This window comes from Erpetoichthys calabaricus, chromosome 9, assembly GCF_900747795.2.
Source record: "Erpetoichthys calabaricus chromosome 9, fErpCal1.3, whole genome shotgun sequence".
NCBI lineage: Eukaryota > Metazoa > Chordata > Cladistia > Polypteriformes > Polypteridae > Erpetoichthys > Erpetoichthys calabaricus.
In genome coordinates this window covers 64,402,518-64,423,173 of record NC_041402.2, presented here as the reverse complement: position 1 = coordinate 64,423,173, position 20,656 = coordinate 64,402,518, and the positions used below count along the sequence as shown (strand labels likewise).

The 20,656-nt window shown below is 37.6% G+C and overlaps 1 protein-coding gene across 6 annotated transcripts in view; it reads right to left on the bottom strand.

Annotated features, from left to right (window-relative positions):
* Window positions 1-20,656, bottom strand: part of znf536 (zinc finger protein 536) — a 496,696-nt gene that overhangs the window by 346,221 nt on the left and 129,819 nt on the right. For 4 of the 6 annotated variants that reach the window (XM_051932179.1, XM_051932182.1, XM_051932183.1 and 1 more), the window contains exon 3: window positions 18,381-18,500. The exons of the other annotated variants lie outside the window; for them this stretch is intronic. The gene's annotated coding sequence lies outside the window, so the exon portion shown is untranslated. The remainder of the gene's footprint in view (window positions 1-18,380; window positions 18,501-20,656) is intronic. 6 annotated transcript variants of the gene reach the window in all.

The window sequence follows — 20,656 nt, the reverse complement described above, 5'->3', positions numbered from 1 at the left end:
ATTAAAGAAATAAAGGGAAGAGTGAAGCCACCAAACACTGTAAATTCTACCTGTACATTGGACACTTATTCCAAAAAAGTAACTATGTTATGGAATTATTAGGAAGTGATCAAGAGGTGATGGCAGCGTCAGACAATTAAAGGAGGCTATAAACATAAAAAGCTTTGCACACCAGGAGAGCAATGTAATATGATGCAGTATTCTACCTTATTTCCCACATGAAGAAACAGACATTGTTTCTTTGGGAAAATTCAACCATTCATGTGAAATCTCCTGCTTGTCTTTTAATCCATTTATTTATTCTTTGCTATTTTGAAAACTGCCCCATTGCACCCCTTTGCTTATTATGTAAATTGGCCTGTGATAAAGTCTCAATACTAAATGTGCAATGTCAAATAAAGATTGATTGATAGGTCATAAAACGTATACCAGAATTATTAGATCCATGATATGGGAAATCTTATCCCTGTTTTGGCTTTTGGTAGTCTGTTCATTCTCTTTCCCTTCATTATCTTAAACATATTTCATTTTTTATGGGTATTTTTGTTAGACTGCATGTCACTAAGAATGGTGCTATATTTATTAAAAGATTTGTTAAATGTGAATCAAAAACGATTATGCAGATTACCTGAACAGATTGGTTTTCTTCAGTTATGACATTCCCTGTTCTAAAATATGCACTTGCTTTTGTATCTATTTCAGGCATTTAAAAAATACTTAAATTTAGCTATATAGTTTTTAAATAATTAAAAATGCATGTTGAATAAATAGCTCAAACTGCTAAAAATTTTAAAAGTTTTTGATAGTATAAGTTTTAATTCTATATGTGTATGTATGTGGTGCAGTTGTTAGCACTGACACTAGATCGGTCAAATGTTCAGGCTTTGTAATCTGATTGCTTGTGGTTTGTGTGAAGTTGGCATATCTATATCACAACACTTTGCACAAGAAACGTTTATACTGACTCTGTTCTGCTCTCGTCCATGTCACTACTACTGCAGATGGCAGCTAAGTGTTAACTATTGAACTACGGGTAAAATTCCGTTACAACGAACTTCCAGGGACCTAAAAAATATTTTGTTGTAATGAGATTCTGTATTGGTCACTATAGTGCTTTCTTTAACTTGCGTCCAGGCATCTGCAATCATTTCAATAGCTTCTGTTGCATTAATTTTAATCTTCTCCTGTCTACAAGTTATGCTGACGAGAATTTTTCTCAGCATTTCCTTGCGATAATACACTTTCAGGGTGCGAATGATGCCCAAATCCAATGGCTGAACCACTGCTGTGCAATTGGGTGGGAGGAATTCAACACGAACATTATCTAAATGTGGAAGCATGTTGTGGGCAGCACAGTTATCAATCAGAAGCCAAATCATCCTTTTCTTCTTCTTCTTCATATTGTAAGGGGTCTGAACTCTTTTTGGGCTCCCCCCCAATCCCCCCATCCTGGGATCCCCCCCTCCCCCACCCAATGGGAATGTCACGCTGTGGAGGGTTACCTGGTTTATGATAATTTATGCGTTGACTCATGGGTTTATGAAAGGAAATTGATGCATTTGACATTTGAGAGCAAATAAGAGAATGTTGTTTCCAAAGGTCGGAAATAAGCTCTTTAAGGGAGAGCCCAGACACCCTGCGGAGGAAACTCATTTCAGCCGCTTGTATTCGCGATCTTGTTCTTTCGGTCACTACCCATAGCTCATGACCATAGGTGAGGGTAGGAACATAGATCGACTGGTAAATTGAGAGCTTTGCCTTACGCCTGTCGATCTCACGCTCCATTATTCCCTCACTCGTGAACAAGACCCCGAGATACTTGAACTCCTCCACTTGAGGCAGGATCTCGCTCCCAACCCTGTTAGGGCACTCCACCCTTTTCCGGCTGAGGACCATGGTCTTGGATTTGGAGGTGCTGATTCCCATCCCGGCCGCTTCACACGTAGCTGCGAACCGATCCAGAGAGAGCTGAAGATCACGGCCTGATGAAGCAAACAGGACAACATCATCTGCAAAAAGCAGTGACCCAATCCTGAGTCCACCAAACCGGACCCCCTCAACACCCTGGCTGCGCCTAGAAATTCTGTCCATAAAAGTTATGAACAGAATCGGTGACAAAGGGCAGCCCTGGTGGAGTCCAACTCTCACTGGAAATGGTTCGACTTACTGCCGGCAATGCGGACCAAGCTGACACCGGTTGTACAGGGACCGAACAGCCCTTATCAGGGGGTCCGGTACCCCATTCTCCCGGAGCACCCCCCACAGGATTCCCCGAGGGACACGGTCGAACGCCTTTTCCAAGTCCACAAAACACATATAGACTGGTTGGGCGAACTCCCATGCACCCTCCAGGACTCTGCTAAGGGTGTAGAGCTGGTCCACTGTTCTGCGACCAGGACGAAAATCACACTGTTCCTCCTGAATCCGAGGTTCGACTATCCGACAGACCCTCCTCTCCAGAACCCCCGAATAGACTTTTCCAGGGAGGCTGAGGAGTGTGATCCCTCTGTAGTTGGAACACACCCTCCGGTCCCCCTTCTTAAAGAGGGGAGAAGCTCAGTCATCCAGGAGGGGCTCAAAGTAGAGCCGCTGCTCCTCCGCATTGAGAGGAGTCAGATGAGGTGGCTCGGGCATCTGATCAGGATGCTTCCTGGACGCCTCCCTGGTGAGGTGTTCCGGGCACGTCCAACCGGGAGGAGGCCCCGGGGAAGACCCAGGACACGCTGGAGGGACTATGTCTCTTGGCTGGCCTGGGAACGCCTTGGAATTCTCCCGGAAGAGCTAGAAGAAGTGGCCGGGGAGAGGGAAGTCTGGGTATCTCTGCTCAAGCTGCTGCCCCCGCGACCCGACTTCAGATAAGCGGAAGAGGATGGATGGATGGATGGATGGATGGATGGATGGATGGATGGAAATAAGCTCTGGCAGACTGCCATCAATCCCAGCATTCTCTGTTCTGCTTTGGTGCCCAGAGCTTTTCTTCAGTTTCTTTATCGTAATAACTGAACATCTAAAGTAAAGATTCCTGTTAGAAGTTGGGTAAATTCAAGGATTGTAGAAAGAATTTACAGTCCTATTGCGGAGTTGAGCACTACAGAGAGCAAAATGTTAAAATTTAAAAACTGTTTTTTAATTTACTTTGGGCCATTGATGGTAAGAGTTGATTCTGTTTTAATGGATGAAGTGGTACCAAATGACTCAATACAGTGGAGACAGAAGTCCATGAGCTTGCCTGCCTTAGCCCCAGATATATTCAAAATCAGGATGCGAGGGATATACAACTTCACTTTACAACAAAAAAGCATTTACAATTAACCATAACACTTGAAACTCTAACTTCATGGCTTTTATTCACTATGCAGGGTCTTGGATTTCCAACACAGAGAACTGAAATTCAAGATGTCGTAGAAAACAAATTGAAAAGTCTCAAATACATCCCTTTGTAGCTTTCCATAGGATGCCTGGGTCCTCCTCAGAGCCAGCATTTATCTCCAAAAGTTAATGTATTCTTAGTAAGTAACTGATCACAAAACTGTTCTTTAACAGCAATGTATTAAATATCTTCTGGCTGGCACAAACTTGCAAATGAGTGTGATGGATTTTAAGAAGAATACACTTATGATCAGCTAGGTAGGGAGGAATCTAGAATAAGTTGGACCAGCGCTCAGGAAATAAATTGTTAATCAGATTAGGACTAAGATTTATTGTGTGGAGAACAGAAAGCATATTCTCTGGATGATGGATTTTTAAGATGAAAGCTATTGACTAAAACAAGTACTTTACAACTTAAAAAAGTTCAGAATTCAGATCAATACATATGCATTGGTTATAGCCTTGAAAAGTAAGCAGTTGCCTGCCTATATTAGAAAGACCTTGGACATGCAGAAGGTGCATTAATGCTCTTCTGTCCTCCCAGCTCTTCACATAAATTACAAAAGTGACCCATCCCCAAGGTAGTGAACTTTCCTGTTAATTCTTCCAAATGATGATAAGCATTTTGTTTGTAGAACTGATAAAGGGACAGTGACTCAGTAAAAAAAAAATTGTAGCATCCATCATTGGCCATCCTAAGTGCTTTTCTTGTACTAGTACAACATTAGTACGATGGGAAAGGAGAAGATCCACAGCATAAATGGAGATTTGCAGAATAAAAGCCATGAACATTCCATGAGGTAACAGAGAGATTAGCCATGGTTATACCAAAAAGAAAGGAATAAAGAACCAAAAGAAAAAGGTTGCCCACAGTGGAGGACCAGCATGGTGATAAACAATACCATCATACCACCTAGAAGCACAACACAGGACATAGGAGGCTTCTAAATTCCACCACATTCCCCCCACATGACCATGTGGAAAAAGTCTAAGAAAAACTAAACAAAAAAATAATACATAATGAACACTGTCCTCTACCCACCCTGTTCCATGGCCATCAATACAAGGCCAAAACTAAACAGAAGGATAAGAAACACAGCAGTACTTTAAAAAGACAACCATGGAGAAGGAGATTGACATTGTCAGTTTTAGCTCCCTGAATGTAAAATCATGCAATACATCCTAAAAGAAGCCCATTCTACCCCAGTCCATCATCCCATATAAGAACAACAATAAGAAGAAACCAACGATAAGATAAGTAGAATCCCCCCAATTAAACCAAAAGCAGAGTCCTGGATGAGCAAAACATCTTATAAATGAAAGTAGGCCCACTGAAAAAAATGAATAGAACCAATGTTCGAATCTACCCTTAACAAAATACAGGTAAAATTCCGTTACAGCGAATATCTTTACAACGAAATTTTCAGTACAACGAAGTATTTTTATGGTCCCGACAGTTTCCCCATATGACACGAGTCTATAGAAATCTTGTTACCGCGAAGTACATTCAGCAGATACTTTCATTACAACAAAGAATGTTGTTGTATCTTGAAATGCCTGAATGAATCATCCACAGAGCAGTTAGTTCTGTGGTCGCAGCTCAGTTGTCCACAAATAGAAACATTGTAAAAAAAAAAAATTCTTTCTTCGAACTTTGCTCGTACAGTTTTTTTGCTGTTTTTGTTTTCGGTGATTTTCAGTGATACCTTTTGCTTATTGCTTGTCAACATCTGATAAACATCCATTGGAATTTAACTCATTGTCACCCTTCTATAGAAACAGCAGACACGAAAAAACGCTAACAGTTCATATTAGAAAAAAAAACATTTTTGCAGCTCTCGATTGCGGAAAAAAGAAAAAAGACGTTGCCAGTGAATTCGGAATTTCGCCTTCGACACTGTCAACTTTCTTGAAAGACAGAGCAAAAAAAAAAAGAAAAATCTCGGGTTGCAAATGTATATGAATTGCTGTATTTGAAGACGTTGAATAAGCTATTTTTATGTGGTTAAGTGATGCTCGTTTAAGAAACATTCCCATTAATGCGGCACTCATTCAAGAAAATGTGAGGTTTCTAAACTCTCTTGGACTTCCCCCAATTGGACAACATGTCGAAGAGCATCCCGAAGTGCGATCACCACATCTGTGGAAGACTGCTTATATGTTGCCGGGGCAACAACAGGCTCACAGCTCTGCTGTGTCTCTCCGCCAAAGCAAACTCAATGGGTGATGCAAGGAACATTGTATATGCAGGAAAACAGGATTTCTTGGCCACTAACCTGGCCACGCCCCTGCCTGACCGCTGTGTCTGTTTATAGGAGAGTGGAAGATCCCGCTACAATAAATAACCGTGCTGTTCCTGTTTCAAGCTGAATAAAGCTGGTTTTGCTAAAGTGCTGAGACTCAGCCTCGTGTTTTGGGGTGTAAGACAGGGTCTTATAACGCGATCCTGATCTTTTAGCATTTGCTTCTGTGGTGCTTCACTGCAGCGCTGTGAGCCTGCTGTTGCCCTGCCCCTGGCAACGGACAAACAGTCTTACACAAACGTGGCAATCACGCTTCGGGACGCACTCCCAGTGCCTGAGTTTTAGACCATTAAGATGCTAAATTATTTGATATAGTTCTACCTCACCAACGTCAATCTGTTATTAGTAAATTGGTTCATCCCATTTGGCCTCAAATAATCTGCTCAATCTCGTTCATAGTGCTGATGCATCCTCCTCCATTCCACACCCTGCAGCACTGTTCACACTGGATGCTGAAAAGACATTTGATGCGGTAAACTGCAGTGTTTCTTTGGAGAATTTGGAGAGATCAGACATTGGTGTGGAGCGTGTCAGTAAAATGACATACTCTGCTCCCTCTGCAGTACTGCTCACAAATGCAGTTATCTCTTGTTAATTTTTCACTAAGAAAAGATCTATTCAGGTTATCCTTTCTACCATCTACTATTTAATTGGTATTAACAGAGCTGCTGATACAGTCTACCTATACATTTAAGCTACTCATCCCTATTTTGCTTCATAAAACAAGCCGTAGAATCTCCTTTATGCTACTAGCATCCTTTTGTACTTAGGTAATGTCTTTAAAATCCCAGAAATTTAAGACTTGGTCAAATCCCTCAAAATCATGTTAAGCTATAGAATTGAGTGACTGATGTCTTGATTACTACCACTCAACCCCTCTGTTCTAATACTTTTCCAGATTCTGGTATAATTACTGACCTGATCAAATATTTGGGTATTGACATATGCTTCTCTGAACATGAGGTCACCACTTCAAACTTTCATCACGTCTTTGCAGATGTCATGTATCTAATACAATCACAGTGGAATATTCCTTTCTATTTTCAATGTTATATAGCCATTCCCAAGATAAACATTGTTTCAGCATTCATCTTTATAAGTTCCGTAATTTCTTTACCTTCTCATGGTTAGAGGTTTCATTCTTTTCAAATGTATTTGGATTGGAAAAAATTTAGGTTAATACACTCTGTTCTAATTCACAGCAGTAAAATTTGTAAAGTTTGCCTAGTGCCTATTATAGCATATTCCATCCAGGTCTGGTGTAAAATTTAAAGTCAGTTAAGCTCAATGTTCAAATGGCGCATACATTCACTCATATTTAATAATTGCATATTACTGTACTTATAGATGGTCACCTCAGTATTCAAAGTGACAGAATGTAATTTGGGTTTAGCATATTCAGTGATCTATTTCATAGTCCTCTCCTGAATCATTTCAAAATCTTCATTTTTTTCTCTAGCATCCCTTCCTCTTCCTTCTTCTTCTGTCTCAACTGTCCACAGCACAAAGTTCCTATGGGGTCTCATTTGCATCTTCTAGCCATCCTTGTTTTCCCTTGCAAGCTCTTTCTCACCATTCAAAAAGCTAGTTTCTGTTTTCTCCTCCTTACTACATAAGTCTTTCAATAAACCCCTTCCCTTCCCCTCTCCGTAGTGTCAGGATCCTTCACAACTCTGTTTTAAAAAATATTAGATATTCCTTAAGGAACCCTAGCCATCAGTTTACATGTATGCATGGGTTTTATCTAACATCTCACAAAGCACACGTTAACGGGGCTTTGTCTGGATACCCTCTGCCCTGTTTGCCCCTTTAGTGTTTCGACCATGTTTATGTACATATACTGGTTTTGTCCTCCATTTCTAGCTTTCTAGTGTTCAAATTCTTGCTGACTTTATTTGATGTTACCAGTTACAGTTCCTCCTTTTCCACAAATGTTTATTATTCTATACCTGCCAGGTTTTGCTCTCTCCATGCTCAAATGTAAGTTTATCTGTTTGGGCTCAGTTGCTGCTAAATTGCTTCTTGCTTTCAGATGAATGACACCTGAACTTATCACTTTTGAATGAATGGCTGTCCTCATTATACAATCTGATTCGCCTGGATTTCTAAAGCCCAGGACAATTCTGTTATTAGCAGAAATTTGTGATCTGGTGTTGGGTGTGGTTTTGTGAGGAGTTGGGATTACCACTGTTCACAATGGTATAGTGTAGGGCTCAGGACAAGGGTGATAAGGGTAAGTGATGGGTGCCGTTTGGGTTTGTTATTATTTACATGCAACTACCTCTTGCTGTTACAAGTTAGTTTTTAATTATATCAATAAAATTTGACTACCAACAAAGTACAGCATGACATGTTTCTATTCTTGGCTGACATCCTTCACAGTATAGAGCAGAGCAGAGATTACTATATGAAGTCTGACTTGAAGAGCGAGCTTTTATTAATTACTAGGTTACAACCCAAGGAGTAAAGTTCAGGAGCCTATCAGCTCCAGCTGGGAAGCAAGTTGTTTTCACATCAGCTGCCAAAACACAGCCCTGCCCTTTGCCACTGCCTTTTTCCCGACTTTCCTTTTTCTTTATCCCAGTCTAGTTTGACATACTCCTTGTAATAGGAAAATTTCAACAAAGTTTAAATTAATTCATTGCTCTTCAGATATGCAAAGGACCAATTTATCTGGAAGAATGAATTTGGACAAAAGCATATGACAATTTTTATGGGATCATATGATCATCTCCAAATGGCTGTACATTAATTGATCTGTCTCCATTTTTGTATAGAGCAGTGCTAAGTTTGGGCTTTAAAACTCCAGAATGCAATCCACTTGACCTGCCTGTACTCCAAAGGTCTGCATGGCATGAAATGAATATATAATATGTCAACTGTTAACATCTTTCACTTTATGCAAACTGGTTAATGCTGTCATTTGACATCAAAGTACTGCAGTAGGCACATTTCACATTATTACATAAGGAGGATTTAAATTCACTTGAAGTCTGAAGGTATGCCCACCCTATCACCTGTCATCACAAACTGCGATTGGGTAAGCTTACTTGCATGGAAAAAGGGCCCATACAAACACAATGGGAAACAAAAAGGGTCTGTAAGGGCTGGAAATGAGTGAGAAAGGCTCAGTTTCCATGAAATAAGTGACATTACAAAATATGGCAGAAGACAGGGTGGAAGGTCTGAGTTAAGTACAAAGGGCGAAGACAGAAATCCTGATGATGACTCATGAAAGACAGATGGGCTTGTTAGCACACAAGCTAGGGCCGCACGAAGAAGCCCTTTTGTCCACGGATCCGTGCATTATACTACTTAATGTAAGTCAACGTGCATCACTGGGCATTGCCAAAGTGTGCAATCTCAAACATAACGGCATTTTGTGCAGAGGTACTGTAGGCTTTCTGAGATTTTAATATGTAAATGTACGATGACAACTGACAAGAAGGGGAAAAGCTTTAGGACTCAAAATCCAGTTAAAGGTGACACAGAGTACCTGGCAAGTATAAATATTCAAATTAGTTATATGCTATTTTAAATTCACTCAAGGTTAAAATTCAAGTTGAGAAATTTCACAGACAAGTTAAAAATCTTCTTTGTGCAAATCTAAGGTATGTTGTTAATATGATTACCTCATATAATGGGCTGGTAGGTAAATGGTTACCCATTAAAGTTCAATAATGAGTTCCCTTGAATCTTTTTGTGTGACAGTTCTTTTTTTTTTCTTGAGCTGCAACAATAGTCGCTTTGTAAGCAGTTAAGTTATGAGTATAGCACAGAAAAAAAGCTGAAAGAACCTTTTATGAGTTCTGAAAGTAGATCTAGAAAAAGGGAAAAAACAATTAAAATTATAATAAATAAATCTAAGAAATCTATTATGGCATTTGCATTGACATACGCCTTTCTCTCCTCCCAAAAATTAATTTTCTTCTATAGTGCTCATTCATCAGCTGACACTGCTTTTTCTCCCACTTGCCAGTTTAAGCAAGCGACCTTTGTCAGATGATGAAGTTAATTCAGCCCTTTATATCAAGTTTTCTCCATCTTCATTTTATATAACGCCTTCCACAGCAAACACATGTCATGAAATGCTTTGCAAACAAATTTATAACATTGTTTCAAAATGGCAACAAAACAAAAACAAGTCTTGGTACCTGTGGTAAATGAAGATAAAAAAATGCAGACATAATAGCAAAGGATGGCATAAATGCACTGTACATTAAACAAGAATACTGGTTATCAATGAAAAGGCAAACAATCCATGTTATGCTAGCCACTGAAGGTGTGCTCTATGTCCTTGCTTTTCAGGCATTTTTTTGCCACTAATCTAACTAAACTGCAGAAACTAGACTAACCACTGAAATGCTATAGGCAGCCTTAATCTTATATATTTAAAAGAATAAAAAATTACACATATATGAACTAGAAATACCAAAAAGCCATTTGTTTAATTTACATTGCAATCAACAGTAGATATAGACAGCCCATGGCAGAGGGACGTAGGGGGAAGTCTGCTGATGTCAATTGACAAGTCCTGAATAAGAATTATTTTCATTTATTTCTGCTTGATTGGATGAATTCAATCTGTTAATGCAAAACCATAATAACCTGAGCTTCCGCTTTTACCATTCAATGCATATTTGTGATACAGTCAGGAATCATAGCTGAATGTCTGTAAGTTGTTTGAAATAAATGTATTTTGGCTTCAGCTCACCAAATCTCGGCTGACTTAAAGATACTTCCAACACTTACATAATCATGATGGTTGAAATTGCTCTAAAAGTAGCCAAATCATCAAACTGTACATACAGTACATACAACTTTTTGTATTCTTGGTTGCCCACATGGCTGATTAATGTGTATGATGGACCACTGACAAGCACAAGTACAATCAGCCATTCACAAAACAAATCGCAGAAGTTCCCAGTTTGGAGTTATTACACACATCTGACCTATCTCTAATGTGGCAGTTAACAGAGGATACTTCCAGCTCCCTTCCCTTCCACTTTCACATTTGTTTTCACTAGTGGCTATAATCTGACATGCTAAAATGCTAAAGCATTTCCAACACCACATATACAGTATTAGTTATTGCATAGCCCACTTTCATTTAAAGTTGTTCTTGACGACCTTAACAAAGATAGCTACACAAAATTACGAGATGCTAATGAAATATTTTCCACTCAATAATATATATCACGTACTATATATCACTCTTTATTATTAGACACCGTAAGTATCTGCACAGACTTCGTTAAATTAGGTTTTCAGCTAAAATGCATACACTTCATTTTTATCTACTTTTGGATTAATATTGTATTTCAGAAAGACTACTTCTGCATAATGTTCAATATTAGATAAAAAATAATAAAAAATATATTCAAAAACATAAATCTCTTTACTTTCATTGTAGCAATCCTAAAGTAAGAGGGGTTGTTCTATGGCAACATTTTACACCGTATTACTTACTGCAGTGTACTTAAACTTAATTACTCATAAATTACAAGCCTACCTACAGTGTTCCAAGGCATTATTACTGACTAACTTGAGTAATGGCATGGGTAACTACCTATTTCTCATTCTTTTTCCTGACTATACTGGCACTCATGTTACACAATGAGTGTGCAGTAATAATACCTAATCATGCTGTAGTAAGGGACACTTAATAAATAAAAAGTGCTGCCATTCCATCTGTGTCAGTTGAGTTTATGGTAAGTGGAGATGTCTGCCTTGTGTGTTCACCAGGAGTCTGATTTATATGCTATTTCCAACATTATGCAAAATCGAGAGTTTACATAACTACTCCCGTACAACTGGTCATTTTGTGAGGTTCCTCTTATCAGCTATGTAACCTCTTCTGAGGTCTGCCTATCGTGCTCCAGACTTTGTTTAAAATGGCAACCCACCAGTTTTTAAATGTATCACTAAGGTCGAGTTTATGGCTGTTTGAACAAATCCCTATTCCCATACACAAGAAGAAGTTTGTCTGTGTTGTTTAACAATAATGTAAAAAAACACACTATGATGGCAACTGGGTAAATTGATCCTTTTCAAGGTTTACACCACATTCTGACTAAGGCAGATGTCTGTACAGAAATCTTGGAGAACTCTGCTGTATAGCTTATGTGCAGTTCTAGAGAGAGTATCCAACTTTACTCATGCGGCATATTCATTAATAGAAAATCCTACTATGCAGTATGGTGAAGATTGACTCTACAAATCAATGATCAGTCACCAAAGTTAAGAAATGATCACACATGTATTGATGGATTTCCTTCACAAAAATATCAGGTTCAAGACTTCAACGTATCAAAAAATTCCTATAACCTTTTATAGCTGGTAAGACAGATGATGACTCTTATCTCCTTTGACAACTTCCAGTATCCTCCTACATAAAGCGGATCATTCAGTATATATAACACCGTGCAAAGGCTTGGTAGGAACGTAAGGTAATTGTTTACTAGTCTAATTTAAGATCTTAGTAGAGAACCATTCTCATACTACAGTTATTTGAGCTATGACTTGTATAGGCCATTTCTGTCAGTTGAATAACCACTGTAAGTGAATTCATCTTTCAAAAAAGTCACACCTCTCATTTCTGGCTCTAATCACATACTTTCTCAAGCTAGAGAGCACTGTCTGCAGGTTATCCAGGTGGCTGTCTTCATTTCAGTCTGGCACAAGGATATGGTTGAAGAAGCACTGAGCACCTGATATTCCCTGCAGCACATAGTTTCTTTGCCAAAGCCAGTATTATGCCAGTGACGAGCATGTTACAGTGTAGAAGGTCTAGGTCAGTTCTAATGGTTTGAAAATTCTTTGGTAAAACTTCAGTTTTTTTACATATAAACTGGACACTTTGTGGAAATGTTCTCTTTCTGAACAGGGGGTGTAAAACTCTCCTAAACATGAAGTACATGCTACTGAAAAAGGTGAAGAAATGAGCTGACTGTAGCCTTAAAGTTGCTAAATGGATGAAAATTACAAGACTTCCTCTGTGACTAAAGGTGTGGCCCATTCACTGATACTCATCCAGGAACAGAATACTTGTTTGATCTAAAACTAGCAGTTTTGCCTTTACTTGTATGTCAGGATCTGGTAGTTGTTAAGCTAGCTTTTTGGATTATTTGCTGCTTATTTTGAAATTTTACTGGGTCCCTTTCTCTTATTTGTGTTGTTGGTTTTGATGCTTGCTTTGAAGCACACTCATATATATTTGTATAATACATATGATATATGTAGCTGACACTGAAGTATGCAAACCAAAACACATACCAAAATCTTTATCTAGTGAAAGGAGAAATCCTATTAGTACGTCGAAAAACTAAAAACGAGTGAATTATTGTTAGGGAAAATGAAAGGCAAAAGAGAAAGTTTTATTTTGCTTTCCCTTTCTTTTTTAGAGTGTAAGCTTAGGATGGTGGACTGAAAATGATGTGAGCACTGGTGTGGTCTTTATTGTAGGGCTTATTGTTTTTAGTTTCACCTTAGAGTGCTGCTAACAGTAAACTGATTATTCTTCTGTCAAATCACCTTGATCTTCATAGAAATTCCTGGTGCCATCCTTGCCTGTTTTAATGCCCTTACCAAACCCCCAATCTACCTAAAATACTAAAAATAAAATATAATGTAAATATTTTTACATTTTCACAGATATTCTAAGTCATGACCACATAACCATACGTTTTCTTGTCCTATAAACTCAAGATGGCATATACGTAGATAAGATCCAGGTTTATTGTTTCACTTCACTGCACAATGGTTGTTTGAATTTTGGTCGCACGGAGTCATAATTCACAATATTACTCAATGAAAAAGGGTCGCGTACGGTTTGCTGAGTGTCTTGCAATGGGCACTGCGAGCAATTTAAGCAAACACCATTGATCCGCTATGACCTGAATTGGGATGTCAGCCAGCAGCAGTTCTCCAAGAGAAACCTCCCCTGCCCTCAGAATGACTGACAGTGACGAATTTCCATGGGGATGCACCCAAAAAAACACCAAGTTTCACTGTAAGTAGAGATACTGGGTCTCAAAGACATAAAAAAGGCATAACTGGGTCACAAGAAAAAAAGTATAAGCAGCACTGCATTAAAGTAGTGGGCAAAAGCAGGTTCATACAAACATACTGTCCCCATGTGTATGTGTTTGTAATTATAATACATAAAACAAATAATTTCCTGATAACATTTAAAATATTATAGAAATGGGCAACAAAGCCTTCTATGCAAATTATAGACAGTGGTGTCAAAATGTTGCATGTGTTGATTAGCACATGCAAGTGTCAATTTCATTATACTCTATGCCCATGAAAATTATTTCCCAATAAATCTATTCACATATGTGTTTACATTCTAAAAAAAAATCTACTTAATGCACAGGAACCTGCCCGAGATGAAGCAACAGTCCATCACAGGATCCACTCATGCACAAACCTACACACACACTCACACACAGGCCAGACTGGAATCACCAATTAACCAAACATCCAAGTCTTTGAGAACGTGGGAGAAAAATCACATGTGGAGAATAAGGGATCTATGAGACGGCAGTGCTACCCACTGTAACACTAGGGCCGCTTTACGTAAATGATTTGTGGTTGGGTTTGAAGGACGTAAATGACTTTTACATTGCCATATAATAGATTGTGTACTGTGCCAATTTCAGGATTGAGGGGATCCAGAGACTTCAACAAAAGAAGAACTCAATATTAGACAGTACACAAGTCTATCAGAGAACACTCTCACAAACAAATCCACACTGAATCAACTGGACCTGCAATTAACCTAAAACAAATGTCTTTGGGATGTGAGAAAAAAACTAGTATACCTAAAGACAACACCATAATATAAATAAAAATACACATGCTTCAATATGCTCCTAATGCTTAAGGTAGTACACAATATTGATAATTTAGGTATGTGTCTATCTGCATATTTCCATACTATGAATGCCAACAAAGTATTTGTAAACTGCCTTAGACCTAAAGAAATCTCATAAACCATTCAAAGACAGAACTTAACTATATAAAATTTCAACCCAGAATAGTTAATCTAAATGAATAATGTTCATTTGATGTCCTGAGGATACACTATCTTAGATATGGTACATTTCAAAAGCAAAGGATTAACTACATAAAGCATTCATAAGAACATAAGAACTTATGTGATAAACGAAAAGACCACTCAGTCCATCAAGCTTATTTGATTAGCTAATAGTCAAGCTATCCCAATAATGATCACTGGGGATGATCACAAGGAACAAAGAAAAAGGAGATTCTTGGAAGCAACAAAGAAATATTCAAGAGAATGGACTCTAGTCTTGTAGAGTATAGAATATTATAAAGGCACATTAATTCATTTTATTTTTCCTACACTATCGGCTTAGGTTTTCTCCTGTTAAAGCACAGGAATAAGCTGAAGCCAAAACACAAGGAAAACAAGGCAGTAGCTCACTTAACGCCAAAAAATAAAAGAGATCCTCAAAGTGAGTAAAAACAAGAACTAGTGACAACAACACTTCAAATCTAAGCAAAAGAGAAACTTGGAAGGCTTCCTTCAATAATGCCCATATGAGCAACTGAAACACTGCTCACACCCACTGGCAAGCAATCAAACATGCAGTCTTAAAGCAAAAATAGATTATGATGACGATGATGATTAAAGTCAAGTTCAGAATAAAGTATTATACACGTAGCCTAATAATATATACGTATAATGGGTCTACATTTCATAAGACTAGACTTGAGGATCATGCTAGCTCATATACTGTAGGCTCACTTCATATTCTGTATGCATTGTTGTCTTTTGTTGGTTGTGGTACAACAACCAAAGAACTCTGCAAATGACTGTGCAAAGAAGTACTGAGGAATACTTAATCCCATAAAGTACCATGGAGGAGCTGGTTAGCAATATAATAATGAGCAGGGTCTGTATATCATATGGCTGTGAACTTAAAACTCACATTTAATTATTTGAGAAGAGTGGCAAAATAAATTGCTAGGATCAAAGAAACATTAACCACTTAGTTTCATTGTGACAGATTGTTAAAATTCTCCAGAGGAATCACACACTATAGCATCATAAACATAACTTTTTATTTTTTTAAACTTAGTATTTGAGAACTTTTGACTAAACCTAATGCAAGAAGCATATATAACAAAACTGTGAAATTGAATGGAGGCAGATGTAATTCTAATAAATCAATAGGCATGTACATCAGCAGATTTCTCAGTGAAGCTGTCACCTCATACAAGTGGTATTAGAGTGTGAAGATAGGTCCAGCAATACACATGGACACAACCAAGCCACTCATGTAAGCTACACTGCTGTGCAGAAAGAAACCTGCTAATGGTATCATCAGAACCACAGCGGATAAGGCTTGTCCAGCCAATTTGCAAAGCAGGTGGAGGCGATAAGCTGCAAAACGAGAGGAAAAAAAAAAGAAACTTCTAGAAGTGTCAAAGATGCAGTATACTGCATCTCTGAATACTCTACTGGCTGAGAAATGGTACATGAGAAACACCTGGGAGGTAATGAAAAATAAACTAAAATAAAAAAAAAAGAAAGAAATTTGAGCCAAAAAAAGATGAAGCAGTATGTCATTATTTTATTTCTTTCTCTTCTCTTGGCCCAATATACCAGAAAGATGCATTTTATGTTCAGTTAAACACTGATTTCATCATCTCAGTAAAACACATAACTTAAAATGAAATCAAATATTAAAAATGACAGCCTATATAAGTGCTGTGAGTAACTTCAGGTCACAGAGGGAGGGAAACGCAGGCAAGTTGTCAGGCACTATCTGTCAGAGTGAATTAGAAACAATCAACGCAGACTGAAAGGGAAGGTGATTGTTATTAAGCAGCAGGGCTGTGAGCAAGTTACCCAGATGTGGTCATGCATATAAAGAACAGGAAACAGCAGTTTAATTCAGGAAGCACTGGCGAACAGGGCAGCACAAAGGATAAAAGTCCTTTGTCGTTAATAAGCTGGAAGTTACTTTGATAACAGCAGGGTTAGGCACTGGAATAAAATGCATTTCTTTCACTACCCCTCACCATTAATATCACAGAAATTTAATAGAAAAAGAAAAATCACTGCAGAAGTATAGATTAGTCGGTCTTAACATCTTACAAGAGCAAAATGCCTAGGCCTATATATCAATTATTCACACTATCATAAGAAAATGGTTTGCCAGACAGTAATGTAACACACCTTCTAAATACTGTAATTTCTCTTATTCACCTTTTGTGAGGGAATCCTATCATTCTTTATATACACACAATACATTCAGTATAGTAAGGATATTCTTCATATGCTTAATTCACAAAAAGCTTATGAACATCATTATTTATGATTTTTTGTTACATTTACATTATTTGATTATCAAACAGTCAGCTGCTTGGTGTTTTTATATAACTAGACAGACAGACAGACAGACAGACAGATAGATAGATAGATAGATAGATAGATAGATAGATAGATAGATAGATAGATAGATAGATAGATAGATAGATAGATAGATAGATAGATCCTCTTTTCTAGGCAAACTAAGGTGTGCATATGATATTTTACAAAGATTAAATTCACTGGGATATGAAGATGTTCTGTAGCGCATTAGTAATTAATCACATTGAGTAGTGGGATTACTGCTTTCACTGTCATGGACTAGGATTTGAAAATTTTACGTCTTCAATAAGGTTATTTTTTAATATTATGCAAAAAAAATAATAATAATTTGCATGCCTTAATAAGCAAATCACTTCTTTTATGCACTGTGCCAAATAATACTCCACCTATAATGAGATTTACTTCTCTGCTTTTGACATTACCTTTAAATACGTACCTCTACAAAACCGCTATTTTAGAGCGGAAAAGCTGACACTTAAAGGATCCTGAAAAGTGTCTTAATTTTTTTCCTTCCTCCTATGAATAAATTTGCCCTGTCCAGCGCATGAAAATGTCATATACCTAAAATACACCCAGGTTAAATAGCACATAAATTTTTAATGCTGGTTCATCTTGTGCTGCTGTTTCTCTTATCTCCCCTGGCTGCCTACAGTTGTTGTAATAAGTTGAGCATGAGCATAATAATCAAGGTTCATATAATTATGTTAAAGTTACATTTCTTAATAAGTGTTTTCCAAAATATTTCAGGGCCTATGGTATATTTTCATGCTAAACACAAATTTCTATTAAATTCATAAAAAATGCTGACACTTTTTAGTTGCCAATCTAAAGGTTTTGCTGCAATTATTACCATCAAGGTCAATACAGATGCATTTCCAGACAAACTTTTCTACACTTTTCAGACACTGTAGGAACAGTATGGTTGAACTTCTGAAAATAAGATGTAGATAATTATGATAAAAAAACACTCTTGAGAACTTGACTCCGACTGAACACTGATGCTTTCAATTCTACTTTACAACAAAAGAAGAACGAGTGCATTTAAACTGATCTCTGGACTGTTAGTTTAAACTTAAAATAGACAATTATTTTTTGGTTTAATTACACAGAGTTTATCATTTTGAATGTGCCAGATCTTGGAGAACAAAAAAGGAAGCCAAAAAAACTCAGTTCTTGTTATAATAATGTGCTAAAATGAGTCAGCAGCTAAGAAGCAGCCTGAAGTCCTCCACTGTCCACACATAAATAAGAAGGGCTGCCACACTCAGTGTAAATTGTGCTAACGTAGAGGCTCTTACCTTAACAAACTAACTGCATACTTGTTTTAGGACTGTCAGTCTGTTTTGAAAATACCCAGTCAAAGGATGCAGCTGAGCTCAGTTGGCACTGACGGATTGCCAAAGGGGCGTCCCACTTCCCTATCAAAAAATAAAGAAAAAAAGGAGGGAGAAAGAGAGGGAGGGAGGGAGGGAGGGAGAGAAAAGATAGAGAGAGAGATGATGTAAAGTGAAATGTAACAAATTCACCAAATCACAGCAATATGCAGAGGTCAAGGAAATTCAACTGAAAAGGTTAAAGATGAAATCAAATCCGTCGTGTGAGAATGAAAATCTATCCCAAAGCAAGGCCACCGGTGACGTGCTGTACACAAGAAGCTAAATACTGCATAGCACTGGGATCTTTCATTTTCATCAGATCAATAAAAGCTTATATTTATCAGGATTCCAAGCAGCTGCCACTTTCTGACAACCTCCACTTTATTTTCTCACTCCTTGTGCTAAATCAGGCCATAGACTATAAAAGAGGCAGCCTTCAATGCTATTTACACCTCAAGACACAATTCCATTAAGAGGTCTCTTTTTTGTTAAAGAAACACAGTTTGTTATTATTATATTGGCAGAAGCTACCACACTCTTATTCTCTTTGTTCCCCACTACATGCGGTTGCCCCTTTGCCACATGCTCCCAGCAAGCAAATTTATGCATTGTGTTTTATTTCTTTTTGGTGGCGTTGGGGGAGGAGGAGGAGGAGGAAAAGCCTCCTCTTTTTATACTCTCAGTCTACACACAGTCAAATACAAATACACATAAATGTGTGCAATAATTCTATATAGTCTGTGAGTACCTATACATGTGTGTGCATGCAAAAATACATTTATGCGCACATTTGCATGTAATGTATCTTTTTACAAATATTATTTAGATAGATAGATAGATAGATAGATAGATAGATAGATAGATAGATAGATAGATAGATAGATAGATAGATAGATAGATAGATAGATACTCTACACAATGTGCAAAAACCAAATGTCAAATGTATCTTTATTTATAGTATATGTTTTAAGATTATATATGAACTTGCAAACTCTATTTACACTAATAGCTTTATTTTTTTACATAATGGGATATTCGATAATGAAATTCATGCAGTGGGCTATACATGGCAGAAGTGAACTTTGGCTGAGTGAGGACTAAACATTAACACTGTGAGGGTATCTTCCTTCCCAACTTTTCTCTAATTCCAACCAAGTTCTCAACTTTCTAGCATAAGTTAAAACAGAATGTAAGCTACATCTTTCACTGCTGTAAACATATGTAACTATACTGTCCAGAACTCAGGCTGATCATTTTCAAACAGATTGATTATTTACATGTTTTGTTTTCAAGGAAGGCTCATGCGTTTTGACTGGTTTTGCAGGAATATGCTGAAGGAACCTTTGACACTTAAGTGGAATAAATATGTTTTATACAGTATATGTATATGTATGTATGTATCCACATATATACAATAAAAATATATATTTTTGTTTTCTTAACATGCTTATTCAAATGCATTGTTACAAGAAGAAGGCTCCATCCCATTTTATTTAGGCAAAAGCCATACATGCTCTCAAATAGAGTTCAGTATAATCCAAGGCAGGCACACTTGCCCACAATCACTCACCCACCCATTCACTTATGCATCCATTCTGAACTGCCCAGAATATGATTATTCAGTCATGAGTGGCTTTAGCTGATTCAGGCAGCATCAGACACAAAGCAGGATGCTAAATGAGAGGATAGTCCAGCTTATGGCATAGTCAAGGACATATCTGCACTCATTCACCCTGGGTTAGTTGAAAGTCATCAGTTAACTGGATTGTGGAAGAGAACCACACTAACAGGAAATAAGCAGAACATGTTAGTTCAACATAAGCAGTGAACTGTCTAAGATGTGAACCTGTGTTCCTGGCACTATGATGCCCACTGTTCCACCCTGCAGGGATGTAAGTGCATAAATTTATGTCTGATCTTATGAATAGATAGGAACATAGAGAATATAAATATTTAAAACATTAAACAATAACTAGAGAGAATAAATTATATTAAATAGAATATGCATAAAAACTGAGGATGAATTTGAACAAGCAAATTCTAGAGTAAAACTCCCTTATGGTCATCAGATCTATCTAACTATAGTTTAAATTAAGGCATGTGTTTAGTATGGAGATTATTTCAAAACCCATACAATTTCAATACAGGACATGACAAAATGAATGGGTACACATGCTGTATAATGTATGAAAATATAT